Raw genomic sequence first — 14,430 nt, 5'->3', positions numbered from 1 at the left:
TGCACCTATTAAAGTTAAAGAAAAGACTATCACTTATAATGATCCTATTGTTCCTACTGCTTATGTTGAGAAACCACCTTTTCCTGTTAGGATAAAAGATCATGCTAAAGCTTCAACTGTGGTTCGTAAAAGTAATATTAGAACCTATACACCTCCTGAGCAAGTTAAAGTTGAACCCAATATTGCTATTGTTAAAGATCTCTTGGCTGATAATATTGATGGGCATGTTATTTATTTCTGTGATGAGACTGCTAGAATTGCTAAACCTAGTGCTAAAGATAAACATAGACCTGTGGTAGGCATGCCTGTTATTTCTGTTAAAATAGGAGATCATTGTTATAATAGCTTATGTGACATGGGTGCTAGTGCTAGTGTAATACCTATTGACTTATACAAAGAAATTATGCATGATATTGCACCTACTGAGTTAGAAGAAATTGATGTTACCATTAAGCTTGCCAATAGAGATACTATATCACCAATTGGAATTGTTAGAGATGTTGAAGTCTTGTGTTGGAAAACTAAATATCCTGCTGATTTTCTTGTTGTTGGTTCCCCACAAGATAGCTTTTGTCCCATTATATTTGGTAGACCCTTCTTAAACACTATTAATGCTAAGATAGACTGCGAAAAGGTTGTCGTTACTATTGGTCTACGTGATAGGTCCCATGAGTTTAATTTCTCTAAATTTCGTAGACAACACTGTGAAGAGGAATTGCCTAGTAAAGATGAAATTAGTGGTCTTGCTTCTATTGCCGTACCTCCTAGTGATCCTTTAGAACAATATTTGCTAGACCATGAAAATGATATGTTTATGAATGAAAGAAGGGAAATAGATGAAGTGTTCTTTAAACAAGGACCTATTCTGAAACACAACTTGCCTGTTGAAATCCTAGGGGATCCTCCTCCACCCAAGGGTGATCCCGTTTTTGAACTTAAACCATTGCCTGATACTCTTAAATATGCTTATCTTGATGAAAATAAGATATATCCTGTTATTATTAGTGCTAACCTTTCAGAGAAGGAGGAAGAAAAATTATTGAAAACTCTAAAGAAGCACCGTGCTGCTATTGGATATACTCTTGATGATCTTAAGGGCATTAGTCCCATTCTATGTCAACACAAAATAAATTTGGAGAAAGATGCCAAACCAGTTATTGATCACCAACGATGGCTGAATCCTAAGATCAAAGAAGTGGTAAGAAAGGAAATAATAAAGCTCCTTGAGGCAGGTATAATTTATCCCGTTGCTGATAGTAAGTGGGTAAGTCCTTTCCATTGTGTCCCTAAGAAGGGAGGTATTACTGTCGTTCCTAATGATAAAGATGAATTGATTCCGCAAAGAATTATTACAGGTTATAGGATGGTAATTGATTTCCACAGATTAATTAAAGCAACTAAAAAAGATCATTACCCCTTACCTTTTATTGACCAAATGCTAGAAAGATTTTCCAAACATACACATTTCTGCTTTCTAGACGGTTATTCTGGTTTCTCTCAAATACCTCTGTCAGCTGATGATCAAGCTAAGACAACTTTTACTTGCCCTTTTGGTACTTTTGCTTATAGACGTATGCCTTTTGGTTTATGTAATGCACCTGCTACCTTTCAAAGATGCATGATGGCTATATTCTCTGACTTTTGTGAAAAGATTTGTGAGGTTTTCATGGACGATTTCTCTGTTTATGGATCCTCTTTTGATGATTGCTTGAGCAACCTTGATCGAGTTTTGCAGAGATGTGAAGAAACTAATCTTGTCTTGAATTGGGAAAAGTGCCACTTTATGGTTAATGAAGGTATTATCTTGGGGCATAAAATTTCTGAAAGAGGTATTGAAGTTGATAAAGCTAAAGTTCATGCTATTGAAAAGATGCCATGTCCCAAGGACATTAAAGGTATAAGAAGTTTCCTTGGTCATGCCGGTTTTTATAGGAGGTTCATTAAGGACTTCTCAAAAATTTCTCGGCCTCTGACTAATCTATTATAAAAAGATATACCATTTGTCTTTGATGATGATTGTGTAGAAGCATTTGAAATACTTAAGAAAGCATTAATATCTGCACCTATTGTTCAGCCACCTGATTGGAATTTACCCTTTGAAATTATGTGTGATGCTAGTGATTATGCTGTAGGTGATGTTCTATTGCAAAGAGTCGATAAGAAATTAAATGTTATTCAATATGCTAGTAAAACTCTAGACAGTGCCCAGAGAAATTATGCCACTACTGAAAAAGAATTCTTAGCAGTTGTATTTTCTTATGATAAGTTCAGACCTTATATTGTTGATTCTAAAGTAACTATTCACACTGATCATGCTGCTATTAAATATCTTATGGAAATGAAAGATGCTAAACCTAGACTTATTAGATGGGTTCTCTTGCTACAAGAATTTGATTTACATATTATTGATATAAAGGGAGCTGAGAACCACGTTGCAGACAACTTGTCTAGGTTAGAGAATGTTCTTGATGACCTACTACCTATTGATGATAGCTTTCCAGATGAACAATTAAATGTCATAAATGCTTCTCGTACTGCTCCATGGTATGTTGATTATGCTAATTACATTGTTGCTAAATTTATACCACCTAGTTTCACATACCAACAAAAGAAAAAGTTTTTCTATGATTTGAGACATTACTTTTGGGATGACCCACATCTTTATAAAGATGGAGTAGATGGTGTTATTAGACATTGTGTACCTGAGCATGAACAGGAACATATCCTACGCAAGTGTCAAGGCTTATGGAGAACACCACGCTGGAGATAGAACTGCACATAAGGTATTGCAATCCGGTTTTTATTGGCCTACTCTCTTCAAGGGTGCCCGTAAGTTTGTCTTATCTTGTGATGAATGTCAAAGAATTGGTAATATTAGTAGACGTCAGGAAATGCCTATGAATTATTCACTTGTTATTGAACCGTTTGATGTTTGGGGCTTCGATTATATGGGACCGTTTCCTGCCTCTAATGGATATACACATATTTTAGTTGCTGTTGGTTATGTTACTAAGTGGGTAGAACCTATTCCAACTAGTAGTGTTGATCATAACACCTCTATTAAAATGCTTAAAGAAGTTATTTTTCCGAGGTTTGGAGTCCCTAGATACTTAATGACAGATGGTGGTTCACACTTTATTCATGGTGGTTTCCATAAAATGCTTGCTAAGTATGATGTTAATCATAGAATTGCATCCCCATATCACCCACAGTCTAGTGGTCAAGTAGAATTGAGTAGCAGAGAACTCAAATTAATTTTGCAAAAGACTGTTAATAGATCTAGAAAGAATTGGTCCAAGAAACTTGATGATGAATTATGGGCCTATAGAACAGCATATAAAAATCATATGGGTATGTCTCCGTGTAAAATGGTTAATGGAAAAGCATGTCACTTACCTCTTGAACTAGAACCTAAGGCATATTGGGCCATTAAAGAGCTCAATTATGATTTCAAACTTGCCGGTGAGAAGAGGTTATTTGACATTAGCTCACTTGATGAATGGAGAAGCCAAGCCTATGAGAATGCCAAACGGTTTAAAGAAAAAGTTAAAAGATGGCATGACAAAAGAATACAAAAGCGTGATTTTAAGGTAGGTGATTATGTATTATTATACAACTCTCGTTTAAGATTTTTTGCAGGAAAACTTCTCTCTTGTGACGCCCCGATTCAATCGTACACTAATCATGCACGCAAATGTGTACGATCAAGATCAGGGACTCACGAGAAGATATCACAACACAAATCTACAACATAAATAAGTCATACAAGCATCATAATACAAGCCAGGGGCCTTGAGGGCTCCAATACAAGTGCTCGATCATAGACGAGTCAGCGGAAGCAACAATATCTGAGTACAGACATAAGTTAAACAAGTCTGCCTTAAGAAGGCTAGCACAAAAGTAGCAACGATCGAAAAGGCAAGGCCTCCTGCCTGGGACCTCCTAACTACTCCTCGAAGCCGAACTCCATGTAGAATCATCCTCGGGATCTCTAGCTCCTGGACTCCAGCATCTGGTTGCGGCAACCAGGTAGAATAGAAAGGGGGAAACAAGGGAGAAAAGCAACCGTGAGTACTCATCCAAAGTACTCGCAAGCAAGGAGCTACACTACATATGCATGGGTACATGTGTAAAGGGCCATATTGGTGGAATGAACTGCAGAATGCCAGAATAAGAGGGGGATAGCTAATCCTGTCGAAGACTACGCTTCTGGCAGCCTCCATCTTGCAGCATGTAGAAGAGGGTAGATTGAATTCCTCCAAGTAGCATCGTATAGCATAATCCTACCCGGCGATCCCCTCCTCGTCGCCCTGTTAGAGAGCGATCACCAGGTTATATCTGGCACTTGGAAGGGTGTGTTTTATTAAGTATCCAGTTCTAGTTGTCATAAGGTCAAGGTACAACTCCGGGTCGTCCTTTTACCGAGGGACACGGCTATTCGAATAGATAAACTTCCCTGCAGGGGTGCACCACATAACCCAACACGCTTGATCCCATTTGGCCGGAGACACTTTTCTGGGTCATGCCCGGCCTCGGAAGATCAACAAGTCGTAGCCCCACCTAGGCACAACAGAGAGGTCAGCACGCCGGTCTAATTCCTATGGCGCAGGGGTCTGGGCCCATCGCCCATTGCACACCTGCACGTTGCGAACGCGGCCGGAAGCAGACCTAGCCTAGCAGGCGTTCCAGTCCAATCCGGCGCGCGCCACTCAGTCGCTGATGTCACGAAGGCTTCGGCTGATACCACGACGTCGAGTGCCCATAACTGTTCCCGCGTAGTTGGTTAGTGCGTATAGACCAAATGGCCAGACTCAGATCAAATACCATGATCTCGTTAAGCGTGTTAAGTATCCGCGAACGCCGACCAGGGCCAGGCCCACCTCTCTCCTAGGTGGTCTCAACCTGCCCTGTCGCTTCGCCACAAAACAACAGTCGGGGGCCGTCAGGAACCGAGGCCCACCTCTACCGGGATGGAGCCACCTATGCTTTCAGCCCCCTCATCAGAATCTCTTGCGGGTACATAACGAGCCGACCCAACTTTAGTCACCACATGTGTCATGTATATAAAGTATATACTATATACCCGTGATCACCTCCCGAAGTGATCACGGCCCAGTAGTATAGCACGGCAGACGGACAAGAGTGTAAGGCCACTGATGGAACACTAGCATCCTATACTAAGCAGTAGGATAGTAGGTAAGGGTAACAACTGTAGCAACAATGAGAGGCTATGCAACAGAATAGGATTAACCGAAATCAGTAACATGCTACACTACTCTAATGGAAGCAGTATAGAGAAGAATAGGCGATATCTGGTGATATAGGGGGGCGCTTGCCTGGTCGCCCTCGCAAGAAGGAGGGGTCGTCAACACCGTAGTCGAACTGGGGGTCACCGGCAGTCTCGGGGTCTACCGGAAAGAAGTAACGGAGGGGGAACACAATAAATAACAGAGCAATCAAAGCATCACAAAGTATAACAATGCAATACGCAGTGCTAGGGGTGATGTAACGAAGGGATATGTGATACCAGCGAAGGGGGGAAACATCCGGGAAAGTATCCCCAGTGTTTCGCGTTTTCGGGCAGATGAACCGGAGGGGGAAAGTTGCGTGTTTGGTATGCTAGGGATGTGTAGCGGACGAACGGGCTGAGTATCCGGATTCGTGTCGTCGTTCTGAGCAACTTTCATGTACAAAGTTTTTCCATCCGAGTTACGATTTATTTTATAATATTTTATAAAGATTTAATCATTTACTGGGATTATTATTAATTAATTAATTCGAAAAGGAATTACTGCATCATCATGATGACAGCATGACATCAGCGGTCAAAGTTGACCGTTGACCAGTCAACTGACAGGTGGGGTCCATTTGTCATTGACAGCTAACTAATTAACAATAGTTAGTTTTATTAACAGGTTAATTAGGTTTAATTAGATAACTAACAGAATTAATTAAGTTAATTAATTTATTAATTAATTAACTAACTATTTAATATTTTTATTTATTATTATCATTTTTAAACCCTTTTTTCGTTCTTAGGGGCGTGGGCCCCGTTTGTCATAGGCTCTAGGGGAGCCTAGCGGGCATGTGGGTTACGGGCGCTGGCACCTAGCCCGATTGGGCTTACACCCAGATCGAAGGGGGGAAGCCGCCGGAGGCGGCAGTGGCGAGGCCACGGCGGGGCGGCGTCGGGGCACGGCAGCAGCGGTGGAGGGCGGCAAAGGGGCGCAGCGGCGCGGCCTCAACTGGGTGAGCGCGTGCGGGCGCGAGGGGTAGGGCCGTTGCAGGTGCGACGAGCTACGGCGCGGACCAAGCGGCGCGAGCGGGATCGACGCGTGGTGACCGGACGGGAGGAAAGAAGGGTCAGAGGGGGCCTCACATGCGGCGTCGATGCACGGGGCGGCGAGGCTCGTAGGAGCCAAGTCGAGGGGGAGGTTGAGGACGGGGCGACGACGGTGGGGCGGTCCGGCAACGGGAGGGGCTCCGCGCGACGGCGAAGTCGAGGCAGAGGAGCTCCGGTGGGGTTGCCCCGGCAGCGTGGTCGTGGACGGGCGGCGGTGCGACTCTGGGCGAGGACGATGACGCAAGGACGGAGAGAGGAGTTGCGAGCGGAGGTAGCGGTCCTCGGGCGCGGTCACGCTCCAGATCTGGTGAGGGAGCGAGAGAAGGGGATCGGGGTGAGTGAGGAGAGCGACGAGGATTCGATCCCGATCCAGGGAAACGGGGGAGGGAGTGGAGCGCGTGGGAGTTAGGGTTACGGGAAGTGGGGGTAGGTGTAGTGGGGGGGAATAGGTGGGCTGGCCGGTTGGGCCAGGTGGGTCGGCCAGCTGGGCCGTCTGGTCCAGTTGGCCAGGGGGCTTTCTCTCTTTCTTTCTCCTTTTTTTCTTTTGCACTTTCGTTTTGTTTTCTATTTTTATCTCTTTCTTATTTTCTTTTCTGTTTTATTTATTTTAGTTAGCAAAACAGTTTTACAAAAATACAACCCCTACTCCTAAATTAGCATAATAACATAGGCCACCTACTCCAAAAAGTTTGGTGATTATATAAACTAGATTAACATTTGTTTAGTATTTAAAAGCATTTAAATAATTGTTTTGCTGCTGTTTTTACTTACTATAGTGCAGTTAAATACTTTACAAAAGTGTGGTTTCTTCACCAATATTTAATATGGACTATTTGGCTCACTCCGAACATTTTAGTTTTAATATTTGTAAACTTTTATTATTTGCTTTTATTTAAATTTTGAATTTGTTTCGGTTCTGAACTATCGAGAGTTTATCAACAGTAAACGGGGTGACGTGGCATCGTTAACGTGGGATTACTGTAGCTTAATTATCCGGGCGTCACAATTCTCCTCCACTACAAGAAATCTCGTCCCGAGATTTAAGAGGGGAGTAAGGGGGAAAGTTCTGGTTACGATATTCTAAAGTATCTTCTCGAAGAAGTAATCCTTTGGTTGATGTCTTCAATTCTTTATTCCAATGCATCATGATGAAGTCGTCGTCCTTTCTTCGGGAACTCCATCGTACTTACGGAAGGATAAGGGGGCATTACGGAAAAACGGGCCGCTACAATGTTTGCTTATCTAGTAGATAACATCAGGGAAGGTGGCGGGAGGTAACCCTCGAATTGAAACTTAAGACATTATCGAGAGCAAGTAAGAAGGTGCAAAATAGAAGTTTCAAGCGCATAGACAATCGTTCGTTGACTGATATGAGATGTGACAGGGGTTCAGAGCAAATGGGGAAGTATTGCGTCTGGTACCAGAATAGATCACTAGGCAGGTGGCCCGTGAATCACATACGAAGTCAAGCTCGAGGAATAACTTCAACAACAGGGTGTATAGGAGAGTCAGGTTTCGATCCTGTGGAACTGTGGGTTATGGGCCCACCATGTGGGTTAAAAGTAGGAAGGGCGGTGACATCTTGCACGATCATGATAGCAAGGCATGTCAGAGGGTAGCCTGTCAGTTATATGTCAGCAACATCGTCGGTACCAAGGGCGAGGGACGAAGAGAACCATTTTCCTGCTCGTTGAACGAGGCGGACCAATAGGCAAAGTTCTCATCCATCGGTGGTTACCCGAATGTCACCAACAATAGTAATAGGGTCTTACTGACAGAGTTGTACACCGAGGTGTTTGCACAAGCAGGGAATTAATACTGCTTAGATCATAATGATCACCAGAAACGTTAAACCAACCAATGGAAAGGAAAATATGATTATCAGATTAAACAGAACAATGGAAAGGAAAATGTGTTTAAACACATATTTCAGGGGTATATCCTTCCCAAGGACAAGCAGAGCATGATATCCATGACAGGATAGAAAGTACAAAACCATTTAGGTAAGGGGAGAGGAATTTCATGACATAACCCAAACAACGGTGTTTGGATAATGGACAAAGAAAATTTAGCATTGTTCTTCAAATGCTCTTATTGAAAATCCGAGTACCACAGACATGCTTCGAGATAACATTGGCATGGGCTTCAAGCAAGGGTCAGACTTTGGATACAAAGGATCCATCGGAAACAACTTATAGAATAAGTCTTACCATTTTCTCATGGAAGAATGTATAACCTTGCTGAAAAGGAATCTATTACAATAGGACCTCTAGGCATGATATCACCCTACTGGGTTATATAAAGACCAATGCTATGACTCTTGGAAAAATGCTCCAACCATCATATCTGACCAAGATTCAGATCTGATTGGTGTCAGGATACCTCAGACTTAGGATGCCTGAGAAGAGAAGGTGCAAAACAAATTGACGAGGCGACATTGTAAGATTCTCGGGAAAATTACTACGAAAGCGGGTTCCAAAACAAAAGCTCATCATTAAACCAATGAAGGGAAAAGGTGGTAGCTGATGAACTCAGCGACAATTCATCAAGACTTCCAAAAGATGGGTTTCCACAATTATGTGAACAAGGAGATAACATTAGTCAGTTCAAATGATATAATGATGTATGCTCGAGGAAAACATACACAGTTAAACATTGGTTGAAAGGTGCACCCGAAATATGGGCTTAAGTAGCATGATCAATGTTAGAATGGTGGTTCGATAACCAATGGTCTAAGAATGAAATATCGACCATTAACTTCGAAGCAATAGGGTTGCTAGAAGTTTTGAAGTCGCACATCATAGTTCGATTGTCGGTTTTCCGGTTAGAAATAACACGGAGACCAAGGAATGAACGGATATGGCAAAAGGTATCACCTGTATCAAGAATTCTTAAGAGGTGGTGAAATTCTCACGACATTCTTGACATAAAAGATGGTAATACCCCAAGGTAAAGACGAACAAATGCTGGATAGCAAGGATCTCAAGGTATAACACAAAACACGAACAAGTTTGTGTTAAACGGAAGGCAATAAAGTGGTCAAAGATAACACCAATCATCGGGGCAAGGATGGTATTTCTCATCATGAACTCAATTGATATCCTGGAAGAGCTCATAAGGTTGATGATGATCACGACACATTTGTCGAGAGATTTCATGAAGATGTAATCAATCAGCGACGACATCAAGTCAAAGGAATGATGAAGCGGAAGGTTATTGGAACCATGGGTAGGACACAAACTTGAAATCAAGCTTGTTGTTCATGGCGAACTGATATGATGAGGAAGATCGACGTAAGCTTAGCTCATCATCGAAAGTTGTGTTCCGGGAAGGACCGGGTAGCACAGTTAAAAAGTTTGCACGATAATGATATAGCCGATAAGGCTAGGAATGGCTTGAAGGATTATTAAACTCGTAAGCAACAAGAATTACTTAGAGTTATCGAATCGGAGTGCAGAATCGATTCACTTATCGGTTGTTCTCGAGTGACTAATAACTCAGAGCCCGAGGAAAATTGGAATCAGTGAGAATGTAGCACTTCATGAAGAACTCATAAGAAGTTATGCAGTTCCATGATAATCTCGAGATACCAGGGGGTAATACTCGACGACAGATCAAGGTAAAGGTTGGACTAGGGTATTGCCCTGCAGAAGACAAGTGCTCAAACTTGCATGAGAAACGGAATCTAGGAGAAACATGGTCGGAACCACGTCCACGGATACCAGATGAACTTATTACAAGGGGATAATTATTTTAAGAGAAGCTTCCATGATAAGGTATACATCGTGTACATGGGCATGAACACAGGGCTCAAGGTCGACTCCCACTTGTTCAACGCATAACCTTTCATTCACCTCTCGTATTTCGAAAATGACATTAGTTGTTGAAAGTTTTTACCTGATGCAATACCAGATAAGTATGACCCGTGAAATCTTTCGGGTTCACACGGATTAGGGAAGGCGTAGGTTCAACCCATCAAGGCATCTTAGGAACATATACCACAAACTTCGGAGTAATTAATACAAGCTCGAAAGTAGAGCATGGTTCACAAAGCAGAGGATACAATTTACAAAAGGCATTATGTATCCAAGGAAAAGCTCACAAGCTTATTTAATATGAAGGACATTGTCGGATAAAATCCGACAAAAGGGTCTGGTGGTCCACAAGGGATCTGATGTGAGCATCAGTACTCAACTAGAGGAAGAAAGAATGCAAGGAGATCAGATTATAGAAACAACTGACTAACTCAAAGCTCAATGCAAAGGAATTATAATTTCAAATTCAAGGGATCAGAAGCAAACGCTCTGATTGAGGATGGATAAGTTGAGTAAACTTACGGGTACAATCGATGGCAAATTTGATTGGTCGAGATCCAGCTCACATTTAAAATGACGTCTGAGCCGGAAGGATGAATACTAGGATCTGATTGAGGATTGCGAGCATTCGCAACAAATTGAATCAACGGACTCAAAATGATAATGACAAGAGATGCCAATAAGATTATAGACTTATGGGATTAACCATAATGCAAGCAAGTAAGAATTTCAAGAGCAATAGGCTACTCGGGATTTCGGAAGTTCAAATAGTATTTTGAAGACTTTTGTGAAATACATGAATCAACTGGGGATGAGCAAATATCCGGTGAGTGCTAGAAATTATCCATAGTGGTATTCATGTGGCAAAGAACAGCAAGGCAGTAAGCTCAAAGGATTCTCGGAGCAGGAAAGAGAATTTTGGGGTATCTTGTAATAACAAGATCAACTGGGGAACATTGTATGAATGGCGAGTATACGTGGTTATCCATAGGAGTTTATCGATGGAAGGGAATTGCAAAAGCGATGAACACAAGTTCTCGGGTTAACAACGGAGAGTGTCTTCAGGGTCCTCACGTGCAGCAGACGATCATCAGTAATAAAGGGCTCTCCGGGTGAAAGTGATAACGAGATCCTAATGTTAGATTTAGCAAATTTCATTTAACCCGAATAGGAGAGAGATCAGAGTCCCAGAGTAAAGGTCGAGGAGTAAAAGATCCTAGTACCACCCAATGGCGACGTGGGCCCGTAGGCCACACAGCCATGTTAGTAAAAGTTTTTCAATGACTAGACTCAACTTCGGCCAAGGAGTTTGGAAGGGGGATTCCTACAGGCAGTTGGCTCTGATACCAACTTGTGACGCCCCGATTCAATCATACACTAATCATGCACGCAAATGTGTACGATCAAGATCAGGTACTCACGGGAAGATATCACAACACAATTCTACAACACAAATAAGTCATACAAGCATCATAATACAAGCCAGGGGCCTCGAGGGCTCGAATACAAGTGCTCGATTAGACGAGTCGGCGGAAGCAACAATATCTGAGTACAGACATAAGTTAAACAAGTCTTCCTTAAGAAGGCTAGCACAAAAGTAGCAACAATCGAAAAGGCAAGGCCTCCTGCCTGGGACCTCCTAACTACTCCTCGAAGCCGAACTCCATGTAGAATCATCCTCGGGATCTCTAGCTCCTGGACTCCAGCATCTGGTTGCGACAACCAGGTAGAATGGAAAGGGGGAAAAGAGGGAGAAAAGCAACCGTGAGTACTCATCCAAAGTACTCGCAAGCAAGGAGCTACACTACATATGCATGGGTATATGTGTAAAGGGCCATACCGGTGGACTGAACTGCAGAATGCCAGAATAAGAGGGGATAGCTAATCATGTCGTAGACTACGCTTCTGGCAGCCTCCATGTTGCAGCATGTAGAAGAGGGTAGATTGAAGTCCTCCAAGTAGCATCGCATAGCATAATCCTACCCGGCGATCCCCTCCTCGTCGCCCTGTTAGAGAGCGATCACCGGGTTATATCTGGCACTTGGAGGGGTGTGTTTTATTAAGTATCCAGTTCTAGTTGTCATAAGGTCAAGGTACAACTCCGGGTCGTCCTTTTATCGAGGGACACGGCTATTCGAATAGATAAACTTCCCCGCAGGGTTGCACCCCATAACCCAACACGCTCGATCCCATTTGCCCGGACACACTTTCCTGGGTCATGCCCGGCCTCGGAAGATCAACACGTCGCAGCCCCACCTAGGCACAACAGAGAGGTCAGCACGCCGGTCTAAATCCTATGGCGCAGGGGTCTGGGCCCATCGCCCATTGCACACCTGCACGTTGCGAACGCGGCCGGAAGCAGACCTAGCCTAGCAGGCGTTCCAGTCCAATCCGGCGCGCGCCACTCAGTCGCTGACGTCACGAAGGCTTCGGCTGATACCACGACGTCGAGTGCCCATAACTGTTCCCGCGTAGTTGGTTAGTGCGTATAGACCAAATGGCCAGACTCAGATCAAATACCAAGATCTCGTTAAGCGTGTTAAGTATCCGCGAACGCCGACCAGGGCCAGGCCCACCTCTCTCCTAGGTGGTCTCAACCTGCCCTGTCGCTCCGCCACAAAGTAACAGTCGGGGGCCGTCAGGAACCCAGGCCCACCTCTACCGGGATGGAGCCACCTGTCCTTTCAGCCCCCTCATCAGAATCACTTGCGGGTACTCAACGAGCCGACCCGACTTTAGTCACCACATGTGTCATGTATATAAAGTATATAGTATATACCCGTGATCACCTCCCGAAGTGATCACGGCCCAGTAGTATAGCATGGCAGACGGACAAGAGTGTAGGGCCACTGATGGAACACTAGCATCCTATACTAAGCAGTAGGATAGCAGGTAAGGGTAACAACTGTAGCAACAATGAGAGGCTATGCAACGGAATAGGATTAACCGAAATCAGTAACATGCTACACTACTCTAATGCAAGCAGTATAGAGAAGAATAGGCGATATCTGGTGATCAAGGGGGGGCTTGCCTGGTTGCCCTGGCAAGAAGGAGGGGTCGTCAACACCGTAATCAAACTGGGGGTTGCCGGCAGTCTCGGGGTCTACCGGAAAGAAGTAACGGAGGGGAACACAATAAATAACAGAGCAATCAAAGCATCACAAAGTATAACAAGGCAATACGCGGTGCTAGGGGTGACGTAACGCAGGGATATGTGATACCAGCAAAGGGGGGAAACATCCGGGAAAGTATCCCCTGTGTTTCGCGTTTTCGGGCAGATGAACCGGAGGGGGAAAGTTGCGTGTTTGCTATGCTAGGTATGTGTAGCGGACGAACGGGCTGCGCATCCGGATTCGTCTCGTCGTTCTGAGCAACTTTCATGTACAAATTTTTTCCATCCGAGTTACGATTTATTTTATAATATTTTATAAAGATTTAATCATTTACTGCGATTATTATTAATTAATTAATTCGAAAAGTAATTACTGCATCATCATGATGATAGCATGACGTCAGCGGTCAAAGTTGACCGTTGACCAGTCAACTGACAGGTGGGGTCCATTTGTCATTGAGAGCTAACTAATTAACAGTAGTTAGTTTTATTAACAGGTTAATTAGGTTTAATTAGATAACTAACAGAATTAATTAAGTTAATTAATTAACTATTTAATATTTTTATTTATTATTATCGTTTTTTGAACCTTTTTTTCGTTCTTAGGGGCGTGGGCCCCGTTTGTCATAGGCTCTGGGGGAGCCTAGCGGGCATGTGGGTTACGGGCGCTGGCGCCTAGCCCGATTGGGCTTACACCCAGATCGAAGGGGGGAAGCCGCCTGCAACGGGCACGGCGAGGCCGGCCGCTAGAGGCGGCAGTGGCGAGGCCACGGCGGGGCGGCCCCGGGGCGCGGCAGCAGCGGTGGAGGGCGGCAAAGGGGCGCAGCGACGCGGCCTCAATTGGGTGAGCGCGTGCGGGCGCGAGGGGCAGGGCTGTCGCAGGTGCGACGAGCAACGGCGTGGACCGAGCGGCGCGAGCGGGGTCGACGCGTGGTGACCGGACGGGAGGAAAGAAGGGTCAGAGGGGGCCTCACATGCGGCGTCGATGCACGGGGCGGCGAGGCTCGTAGGAGCCAAGTTGAGGGGGAGGTTGAGGACGGGGCGACGACGGTGGGGCGGTCCGGCAACGGGAGGGGCTCCACGCGACGGCGACGTCGAGGGAGAGGAGCTCTGGTGGGGTTGCCCCGAAAGTGTGGTCGTGGACGGGCGGTGGGGCGACT

The sequence above is a fragment of the Triticum aestivum genome, chromosome 2D, assembly GCF_018294505.1.
Source record: "Triticum aestivum cultivar Chinese Spring chromosome 2D, IWGSC CS RefSeq v2.1, whole genome shotgun sequence".
Lineage (NCBI taxonomy): Eukaryota > Viridiplantae > Streptophyta > Magnoliopsida > Poales > Poaceae > Triticum > Triticum aestivum.
This window is presented reverse-complemented; position numbering follows the sequence as displayed.